We start from the raw sequence: 11,869 nt of genomic DNA, 5'->3' as shown, positions 1-11,869 counted from the left end.
ATTTCTCTCTGCTTTTTTTTATACCATCTAAGTGTTATTTGTATATCCTTTTACTCTCCCTGTATAATACTCCCTATTACCACCCCAGTTAAAGTACCCCCCTTTTACCCATTTCCCCATTGATAACACTTGTCTCTTACAGGGGAAGGGATTTAATTACCATCAAATTATAAAATTTGTATGAAATTTTTCTGCAAATTTTCTCCATGAAAAATCTCAAAAATTCAATACTTTTTTTTAAGGAAAAAAAGAAAGGTCTGAAAGCAAAGCTGTTCCTCTAAAATCATAAAATAACATACAAATAACATACCTCTCTGGTCTTCCCTTTATCCTGGTCACAAAATTGATTTTTTAATAATTTATTATTTATTCTGATTTTATTTATATGATTTTTATGCCTGCATGTGTGTAAGTGCACCGCTGTCGTGCAATTTCTGCAGAGGTCAGAAAAGGGTGTCTAATCCCCTGGAACTAGCGTTACAGACAGTTGTTAGCCACCATGTGGGTCTGGGATTTGAACCTGGGTCTTCTGCAAGAGTAACCAGTGCTCCTAATTGCTGAACCATCTCTCGAATCCCAAATTTTATTTTCTAAATAAGGAAAAAATAAATACATTTCACTCATAGTGAAAATTTCCCATTTGTGTATCTTTGTATTCTTTCTTCCCAAAATAACATTCCAGTTTTTAAACAAGATGTATATGATACAATTTTCTTACCCTTTTATAGGTACAGAAATGAGTCAATGATCAATTATATAAGAATTCTAAATGGTAAAAAGGAAAAGGTAGACTGGTTAGGGAATCACTGATTTAAGACTAACACTGTTGGGCTGGAACATGGCTCAGTGTTTAAAAGTCCTTGCTGTGCAACCATGGGGACTGGAATTTGGATCCCAGCACTCATGTAACAAGCCAGATATCCCACAATTGCCAGTAACTCCAGTTCCAAAGGATCTGACACCTTTTTCTGGCCTTTGAGTGCACAGGCATGTGTGTGTGTGTACATACACACATGCACATACACTCACACATACATATACACATATTTATGCACATACATAAAAATAAATAAATCTTAAAAAGTACCTTGAATTGTTTTCTCTCATATCTCATGTTTTAGATTTTTACCAAAAATTTTGATTTCCAAAATGATAATTTTTGTGTTTGATATAATGATATTAATATGCTAAAATTTCATTTGAACTTCTCTTTAATACTTCCAAAGAAAAAAATAAGGTGGAGATTTGGGGAGGTATAAGATAGGTTTAAATTTCAAATATACCTTTAAAATAGGTGAAGAGAAAGTAGATCAAGCAAGCAGAATAGGACATTCCAGCAATCATTCTTCCATGGAAGCATCAATTTGAACAACTATAAACACATAAAAAGACTTCATAAGAGATAAAGAAACCAGGTGTAACCTCATAGTAACTGGTCATACTTTAAGGGTTGCATTGATGACAGTGGAGGTATGACCTCATAGTACCTGGTAATAGTTTAATGATAAGAAGGGTCACATTGATGGCAGTGGGAAGAGAAGTTTTACATTATCTGTGTAGCTAACCAGGAAGCACAGCGGGAGCTTAATAACTGATGCCACATCTCAGAAAAATGGAAGGAAGAAAGTATGAGACTTGACTGTACACACTAACATTTCCATTACTATAGAAAAACAAATGGACACTACTATGTCCCCCTTTCTCTAGGCAAATACCATTACAGGTGGCTTCCTGCCCTAGCACCCTCACCCCAACCAAGAGTACCTTGATTAAGTCTAAAGGGATGGAGTTATATAACTGCTGGTCAAGAAATACAAAATTGCTTATCAAGAATTACAGTGAACTTAAAGAAAACACATAAAATACGGCACATATACAAAATGTTATACTATTCATCTATTCATTCAATGGATTGGAAAATATAAGAAGTGAATAGAAGTTGTAATTTAATAGAAAAGAGAAACAAAAACTGCAATAGAAAGCATCAATAACATAAGAATTCTTTCATATTGTTAGTGAGAATGTACACTGACATAGCATGGCTGTTTTTAAAAAGTAAAAATAAACCACCATAGTATGTAGCAATCAAATGGTTGGACACACTCAAAAATCAGCCTTTCTTTCTTTCTTTCTTTCTTTCTTTCTTTCTTTCTTTCTTTCTTTCTTTTCTTTCACTTTTTTCTCTCTTTCATTCTTTCTCTTTTCTTTCTTTTTTTTTTTTTTGACAGGGTCTCCCTAGCTCCAGCACACATGGAATTCATTATGTAGACCAGGCTGGCCTTGATCTCACTAAGAACTCCCTGCCTCTTTCTCCTGAGTGCTAGGATTAAAGGTATTCACCACCATGCTACTGTGAAATCAGCATTTCTAAGAGGCATCTACACATGCTATTATAGCTATCCACATAGGAATTCACCCTAATTGGCCTTTCTTGACTGGATAAAGAAATATGGTACATATACACAATGTTGTACTGTTCATCTATAATGAATGAAATCAGCCAGGCATGGTAGGGCATATCTGTGATATGAGCACTTGGGAAACAGAAAAAGGAGGATCAGGACTTGAAGTTCATCCTTGGCTACATAGTGAGTTTGAGTTCAGTTCTGGGCTACATGAGACTTCATCTCAACCAAAAAGTCTCAACATGGACAAAGACATGAATAATCCTGGAGGACATATGTTAAGTAAAATAAATAAAACATAAGAAAAAGACAAATATCACATATCACCCATATATAGAATCTAAATTATTTCATCCCCCAAAAAAATAGAATGCTAAGTTAACATTGGATTAAAGTAGTTGTGCTTTGGAATGTTGGTCCAACGATACATACTTATAGTTAAAGAAGGGAGAAGCTCAAAACGCATTATGAGTAACTACAGCATTATGACTGTAGTTACTTAAGGTATATTGTATGGTTGTTTGTTTGGGACAAGGTCATATGTTACCCTAACTGATCTGGAACTTAGTATGTAGACCTTGCTGCCCTTAAATTCAGAGAGATCCATCTGCCTCTGCCTCCCAAGTGCTGAGACTAAATGCATGAGCCACCATGGTCAGTACTGTACTATATTTTTTAGAGATGATGAAAATAGGTATTATATTCTCTCCACAAGAACAACAACAGTCAAGAGATACATTTAAAAAATGTTTGTGTGCATATGTGCATGGGTGTTTGTGAGTTGGCTTTGTGCACATGAATGCAGTGCCTACAGGGGCCAGAAGAGGGTATCAGATACCCTGGAGATGGAGCTACAGACAGTTTTTAGGTGCCCCTCCTGAGTGTTGGGAACCAAACTCAGATACACTGGAATGTACTGCTATATATTCACCACTGAGCCATCACTCAAGTACCTTAATTTCTTAATTTTTAGGTTTAATTATTCCACATACACACAATTAAAATTATATCATGTAATAAATGTATGCATTGGTGAAAGTTGCTGTTTTAAATATTAAATCATTCTTTTTAATCTCAGACATGACTATATCCAGGAGGCTATTTATGCTTGCCTACAAGCTCATGTCAAATTAAGTGCTGGCTCTCCAAAACCAATGACTTCTGTATCCAGCAACTCCCTTTGCCTAAACTCATTTATACATTCTTATTTTACTATGGAATAATATTCCACACAATGCTGTGCTTTCCTGAGATTTCCTTAATCAACCCTTAGAATATACTTCTTTTTATGTTATTAAGTCTACATAATTTTAGTTGTCAGTGTTTCTACTAAGTAGAAAAAGAGAAATGATTTGTACAGGGGAATATTCACTGAACTAATAGGAAAGAGAGATGACTAATGAAACTTGCCTTATCCCTGAATTTTTCTAGACTAACAAATATATCCCCTTACATGATAGGTGAAATGTAAATATTGTGTCTGAAATAATTAATATCAGTTTAATCTGTCCTGTAGTTTTGTGTTTGTCATCAAACTACTGAATGCTTTATGTTTTTCCATAGGGTGATTCTATCCCAAATTAGTATATGAATAAATAAAACATAAGTGCAAACTTTAAGCAATTAAATACCTTCTTGAAAATCCAGGAAGTTAAGTAATATTTATTTCTACAGAAAATAAATTAATGATATTTGGAATTGGTAATAGTTTTACTCTAAATGTGGTGACATAGTTAAGATACTTAGAAGAAAAGAAGTTAGGAATCTTGGGTTATGTTGGAATCAGTTGTCATATCAGGAAAAAAAACTTATTCTTGAAATTATCTTCATTTTATCAGCTAATAATGATGATCAGAAAAGTCTGGTAGAATATAAACAAAACAATTAAATGAGTCCAGCTCTATCATCAAGGGTTCACAGTGCTGTCTTACTTAAAATTAATGAGTACTGTCCATCTCCCCAAATGCTGCCAAACACAGAATAAATGCATTTAAAAATAGGCAAATGGCCCTGCATTGTGTATGAGAATCACATCCCATCCCAGGAGAAACCTAGACTTTTGTATAAGTTTCTCTTTGAGTTCAGTGTTGCCAAGTTCCCCTTAAATCAACTGGGAATTCATTATTGTGAGGGACAGCTAAGTTAGATACCCAAGGGTTATTTTCCTATGTTCTCCTCTGGAGATCAAAACTTCAGATTCGTGTACTTGTAATTGTCTCTATCTAATTGTAACTTTTAATTGTTCTAACGTTAGCACTCTAGCAAGTCCCCTGGCATGCACAGAGCTGAGGCACAGCTGGCAGGCATCCTAAGTCCCTAAGTAAAAATAACAGCAGGACCAAAGTTCTTCATGTTCTGTGTTGACTATTTGTGCTCTGTCCAAACCATCTGCTTTTAGCATGGCCAAATTTTAATCAAAAACCCCTCTGGGAGACCAACTGATGGAAATGGAGGGACTAAACTCCTACAAGCATGTCCATTGGAAGAAAGTGATGTAAATTATTGTGTTGTTCCAATGATTTTGTTTTCTCTCCTAAAAATATTTGCTTCTCTTGTGGGTGTTTTTCCTACACACCTCAGTAACTTTTGTGAAACAGAAAAGAACACAGAACTCCATTTATAGACAAACTAAATAACTGACATGTACCATGTTCCTTGTAGACGTGGTTTTCTCACTTTTCACATTTCTTGCAGTCTCTACTCCCTTTGGTCTTTGTACACTTCTTTTGATAATATGATGTGGTTTTAATAATCCATTTTATCAAACTATGCATGTATATAAACAGAAAGAAAACCATTCCATGCTGTTATATTATAGTAGGATTGTGCACATACTTTTACAAATTATAACAGATATTAAAATATTTCATATTAAATAGCTTTTATAAATACTTTATGCATGTGTATGTATATCTGTGTGACAGGGAATGGAGACCAAATCCAGAGACTTGTACATGCTAAATACATTCTCCACAACTGGGCCGCATCTCGATCCCCATTTTCATATTTTACTGAAATTTAATCTTATATTTCAGCTTTCTTTTACTTGTGGATCAGTCCATGCAATTCTCAGACCTGCTTTCCATAACATGTCCCAGTTTTATATTAGTTATGAAATGTGATACTGTCAACTCAGTAATACCAGTTGCATGTCTTTTCCTGATGTAAGACATTGTATAGAGAACTTGAGAACTTATTTCATTATAAGGGAAAAAAGCACACATTAAGAAAACAATCATTAGGGTGCTAGGACTCTAACTTAACATATGCAAGACCATAGGTTCAGTGTCTAGCACATGCAGAAACAAGTAAGTAAAAATAAAAGCACCCATTAGGGAGATAAAAAATCCAAAGGGGCTTCTATCATTTTATATCATCTGAAATTATTCAAGATGTGCAAGAAGATAAATTTCTATTTCTATATTTATGTATATGTTTTCACATATTGGAATTATGGATTAAGTATATATGTATTATATACAATTTATGTATCTATAAGATGATTTTCAGTGCTATGGTAACATGACCCTGGTAGGGCCTGCAACAGACCTCTCCTCGGTAGCCTGGAACACAGACAGGGCTACATCAACCCCCACTAAGGGCAAATGAGCGTTGGAGCTGCTTGGGAAACTATGGAAAGATGGCAAGAAGGTACACCATGATAACTACAGTAAATAGTATTGTATTGTACTCTTGGAATTTTTTTTTGACAGAGTAGAGTTTACATTCTCACCAAACAAAGCATACATAAGTTAACAGATAAATGTAGATCTCACTACTCATCAGAGAAGCTTCTTTTGGCAGCAGATAGAAATTATTACAAAGTTCCACAACCAGTCAAAATGCAGCAAATAAACAACTGTGAGGTGTCTAGCACCAATGGCCACATCTACAATAAAACCTGTATACCTAAGACTTGGGAACATCTTAGAAGGTGAAGGTGAAAGATTGTATCCAGATAACCAGGATACCTGCTACTATAGAGTGTCTTCTAGATATTTTAGGGAAGTTGCACCCATGAAATTTCAACAGTATGTTTGTCTAAACACATCCTGTACAATAACAGCACAAGTCTACATGCTAATGTGGCTGGAGGAAATTTCACAAGGTCCCATCCCTAGATGAAGAGCTACAGGGATCTGAGAGGAGGAGAAACACTTTCTCCAGAGACAAGCTCTCTGATGAGTTATCCAGTCCCAAGTGGTCAACCAAAAATACATGAATACATAAGCGCCATTCAATGAACTCTACATTATAACTAGATATGCATATATATATGAATGTGTGTATGTGACAATAATTATCAAAAGGGTGATCATGAAGTCATTATTAAACAGTGCATGCAGACAGGGTTGTCTGCTTTGCAAAGCACATTTAGGAAATGGAGGAAACCCAGACAATATTCCCTTCTCTTTCATGTCTAATTATTGTTATTCCTAACAGTTTTCATTTGGTTTTAAACTCTGCACTCTTTATGGAGGAATTCAAATTGAGTTTGTTGGTTATGAGTGCAAAACATTATGCTAATGAATCAGTAAAGACAGAATTAGTCTGATTATAGCCAAAATATCTTATTTATGATTGCCCCTAATTAGGTGCAGGCTGTTGTGCATTCTGCAGTGGTCTGCCAGTCATCAGGGAAATGCAAGTAGCCCACTAATTACCATAAAGAGAAGGAAGAATATAAAAATTTGAAGCCATGCACATTATTTTGTTATAAAGGTGCATATTAATGTGTGCACTAAGTACCTTGAACTTAGCATTGTTAACTAATGCTTACTGACGAACTGATCTCATTTAACTAATGAGCATTTAATAAACAATTCAACCATAGGTCATTAAACTATTGTAATTAAGTTCTAGTTTATTTAATACAAAATTGTTCAATCTAAATAAATTTGAAATATTTTTGTTTTTCCAACTTGATAATTTGTACTTCTATTATTACATTCACAAAATTTTCTTTTAAAACATAAATTTGGGGACATAGATAAAGTTTCTTTAATATTGTACACATTATCATCATCGATACCAGTAAAGCAATTACAGCTCCTTCAAAAATTGCATATTTTGGGTTGAAAAATGGTTCAGCAGGTAAAGACACTTGCTACCAAGTCTGAGTTCAATTCCTAGAACCCATACAGTAGAAAGAGAAAATTAACTTTCACAAATTGCCCTTTGACTTTCACGTGTGCATATTCTTCATTTTTCAAATTTTCTGTATGTCTGGGAAATTAATCCTCTGTCAGATGTATAAATGGGAGATTTTTCTCCATCACTCTGTGGGCTTCCTCTTTATTGGATCCACATGCAAGCAAAACACTCATACACAATAAAATAAAAATAATAAATAAAATATTTTTAAGAAGAAGCTTTTAATTTTAATGAGATCCTATTTGTCAATTACCCTTAATTTCTGTGAGACTGGAGTCCTATTCAGAAAGTCCTTTGCCACACCTGTGTCTTATAGGGCACTTCATATTTTTTGTAACAGTTTCAGTGATAACATTTCATAACAAGGTCTTTGGTTCACTTGGAGTTAATTTTTCTGCAGAGTCATAGATATGGGACTAATTTCATTTTTCTGTACATGGAAATCTAGTTTTCTTAGGGTGATTTTTTGAAGAAGGTGTCTTTCCTCCAGTGTGTACTTTCTGCACCTTTGTCAAATATCAGGTGGCTGTAACTGTGTACATTCACGTTTGAGCCTTCCGTTCTGTTCCATTGAAATTCATGTCTATTTTTAGGTCAGTACCATGTTGTTTTCACTTATATAGCTTTGTAAAACAGCTTAAAATCTAGTATGGGAATTCTTCTAGCACTGTACTTTTAGCTCAGGATTGATTGTTTTGTTTATCTGGGGACTTTTGTGTTTCCTGATTTTAATAAGAATGCTTCGAGTTTTTCTCCATTCATAATAATATTGGTGGTGGGTTTTTTTTGTATATAGCCTGAATTATGCTGAGGTATGTTCCTTCTAGTCCAATGCCCTCTAACACTTTTATCATGAAGGCTTGTCCGGTTTTCTTTTACAATATATTTTACTGAGTTTTTGTGTATTTCATATAATGCATCTTAACCAAATTTAGAACCCCTAATCCCTCCCAGCTCCCCCCAACCCCCACCAGATTTCAGGAATTCTGTCATATATGTTAATCCCTATCTAGTCAGGTGTTTCTATCTAGGTATTCCTTGATACTAGTTCATCCACTGGATTCTAGTCAGCATTTTCTTAAAGGCCTTTTCTGTATCTATTGAGATGATCATATAATTTTTGTCTTTAAATCCATTTATATCATTTATTACATTTATTTATTACATTTATTGACGTACATGTGTTGAACTGGTCTGGCATCTCTTCAATAATGCCAACTTTATAATGAGGAATGGTTTTTTAAATCTTTTTTTTAAAAACTATTGACCTTTCACCCCCCACCAGACCTCATGTATTCCTCCACACATGTTTAGTCCTAGCTAATCAAGCATTTATATCCAGATTTCAGAATACCACAAGTGGCCAAGTTTTAAAGAACAGGAGATTAAAGAGTATGTTTCCCTGGATAGGACTTCTATATTAAACCTCACCCACCCAAGGTGCAGAGACCATTGACAAAGAGTGGTCAGAAAGATTTTAAGACAAAGGGTTGGTTCATGAACATTAGGAAGCAGAGACTTTCAGGCAATTGGAAGGTAGAACATGCGAACTTGTGGCAATGGTGGCATTGAGCACAGGATCCATGCCAACTCAATCAGATAACAACCCAGATTGGAGCTAGAGAAATGGGTGGTGGGCCAACCCTAGAATAGGAACTACTGGTGAATGATTTTACATATGCCTGTTTGAGGTTTGCAAGAATTTTATTGAGAATTTTTTAGTGTATATTGGCTTTGTAGAAGGAGTTTGGAAATTCTCCCTCTGTTCCTATTTTTTTAATAGCTTAAGCTCTATTGCTTATAGTTACTCTTTGAAGGTCTGGTAAAATTCTTCTGTGAATCTCTCTGGACCTGGGCTTTTTTTAGGCAAGAGGTTTTCTATTATTCTATTTCTATTTTGATTTACTTTATTCATTATAAGTCCTTTTGTCTATCTCTTGTTTATTTAACTTTGGTGGCACAATTGAATCTAGAAATTATCCACATCTTTTAGATTTTCCCGATTTAATGAAGTAAAAGGTTTTTATTATTATTATTTTGTAATTTTCTGAATTACTTTGGTGTCTGCTATAATGTTTCAATTTTTATCTTTTATTTTATGGATTTTAGTCTGCTCTTTATTGCTTTTGGTTAGCTGCACTAAGGATCGGTCTATTTTGTCTTTCTTTTGAAGTACAAGTCCTTAGATTTATTGATTAGTTGTGTTTTTTATTTTCATTTCATTGATTTCTACTCTGATTTTTACAATTTCTTGTAGATAAGAAGAGGCTGGTTTATGAAACTGGGTTTTGGTTTGTTTTGTTCTCATATTTCCAGATTCTTGATTTGTGTAATTAACTCAATTATTTACACTGTTTCTGATTTGTAATGTAGGCACAAATTAATCTCTCTTGACTGCTCTTTGTGAGTCATGAGGCATTTATTTTGTTGCATTTTCATGTTTATTTAATTACAAGAATATTCCATTTTTTTCTTTATTTCCTTTTTGACCCATTCATCATTTAACACTGTGTTGTTTAATCTTCATGATCTCCTTTGGGCGTTGATTTTAAACTTCATTGCATTGTGGTCAGATAATTTTTTTTGTATCTGCTGAGTCTTGTTTTGTGCCTCAATATATATCTGTTTTAGATAAATTTCCATGGGCTTCTGAGTACAATGTGTATCCTTTGGTGCTTGGGTGGGCAATTCTGTAGATGTCTGTTAGGTCCATTTGATGATTTAATTGAGATGTTTCTCAGTTTATTCTTTTCCCAGATGAATGGTCTATTGGAGAAAGTGGGGTATTATAGCTAATGTACATGAATACCTACTATTACTGAGTTGTGGTTAATCTGTGTCTTATGAAATTGGAAGTGCCAGAGTTTGGTGTATATATTTGTAATGTCTTCTTGTTTGATTGTCCCCTTCACTAGAATCAAGTGACCTTATCTCTTCTGATTAATTTTAATTTTAAGTCTATTTTGTCAGATTACAATACTACCTATTTGTTCTTTGGTCCCTTTTGCTTGAAATATTTTTCCCATCCTGACACTCTAAAGTGGTACCTGCCTTTGAAGTTAAGATGAATTTCTTTTTTTAAAAATTTTAAATAACTATATGATTAGAAGCATTTCATTATAGCTGTAACATATTCAGTAACACACTCCAGGAGCAAGAGTACATCTCTTTCACAAGTGGCTGTAGGTTTCTAGGTTCACAGTTGAATTAATACAGTTATACAATATTGAACTCAGTATAAGCCCAAATTTCTTATAGAACAAAAGGTTTTCTTTCTTGTCCATTCAAATGGCTTGTTTCTTTTGATTGTGGAATCGAGGTTATTGATGTTTAAAGTGATTATTGAAATATATGTTTGTTACTACATTTTATATTCTGTATGTGTTCTTGTCCTATTTTATGTTTCCATAATTTTAACTTCATTTATTTTCTTTCTTCAGTCACTTCGGTATGGCTATTCCTTTCTTCAGTCGATCATATTGCTTTGAGTATTCCGGGCCTGGCTGTTTTGTTTTGAAAGAATATAAATTCTTTCAAAGTTTTCATATCATGGAAGATATGTCTTTCTCTTTCACCTATGCCAGATAGCACTGCTAGATAGTACAGTCTGGATTGGCATCGGTATTTATTAGTTAAAATACATTTTTCAAGGTTCTTCTGGCTTTTAAAATTTGCATTGAAAAGTCAGCTGTTATTTTGACGAGCATCCCTTACATTCAGCTTTTTTTTTTCTCTTGAAGCTTTACATACTCTCGATCTGTTCTATATATTTAGTGTTTTCATCAAAGTATACCATGGGGAGGTTTTTTCTTTCTTTGTTTGTTTTCTGTTCCAATCTATTTGGGGTTCTGTATGCTTCTTCCAGTTGCATGGGTATGTCCTTCTTTAATTTAGGGAGGTTTTCTTCTATAATCCTGTTGAAGTTCTGGTCAAGGCCATTGACCTGAGATTCTTCTACTTCCTCTATGACCATAATTCATAGACTTTGTCTCTTCACAGTGTCCCACAGTTGCTGCATGTTTTATTCCTGTATTTTAAAAATATTTTCATTTTATTTTCTTGTGCAGTTAATTCCTCATCTTTATCTTCAAATCTTGATAGTTCTGTCTTCTATTTTATTCATTCTGCTGGCAATATTTTCCTTTATCTTTCCTAATTTAGCTATTAAGTTTTTCAATTCCATCTTAATGTCAGTTTGACTTTTCTTCAGTATTCCTTTGTCTTTCATAAATTCACTTTTTAAGTGATGAATTGTCTTTATCATTTCAATCAGTAGTTTATTTGTATTTTCTTTAGCTTACTTTTATCCT

Source organism: Nannospalax galili, unplaced genomic scaffold, assembly GCF_000622305.1.
Source record: "Nannospalax galili isolate Female #2095 unplaced genomic scaffold, S.galili_v1.0 scaffold627, whole genome shotgun sequence".
Taxonomy (NCBI): Eukaryota; Metazoa; Chordata; class Mammalia; order Rodentia; family Spalacidae; genus Nannospalax; species Nannospalax galili.
Note: the sequence above shows the minus strand (reverse complement) of the source record.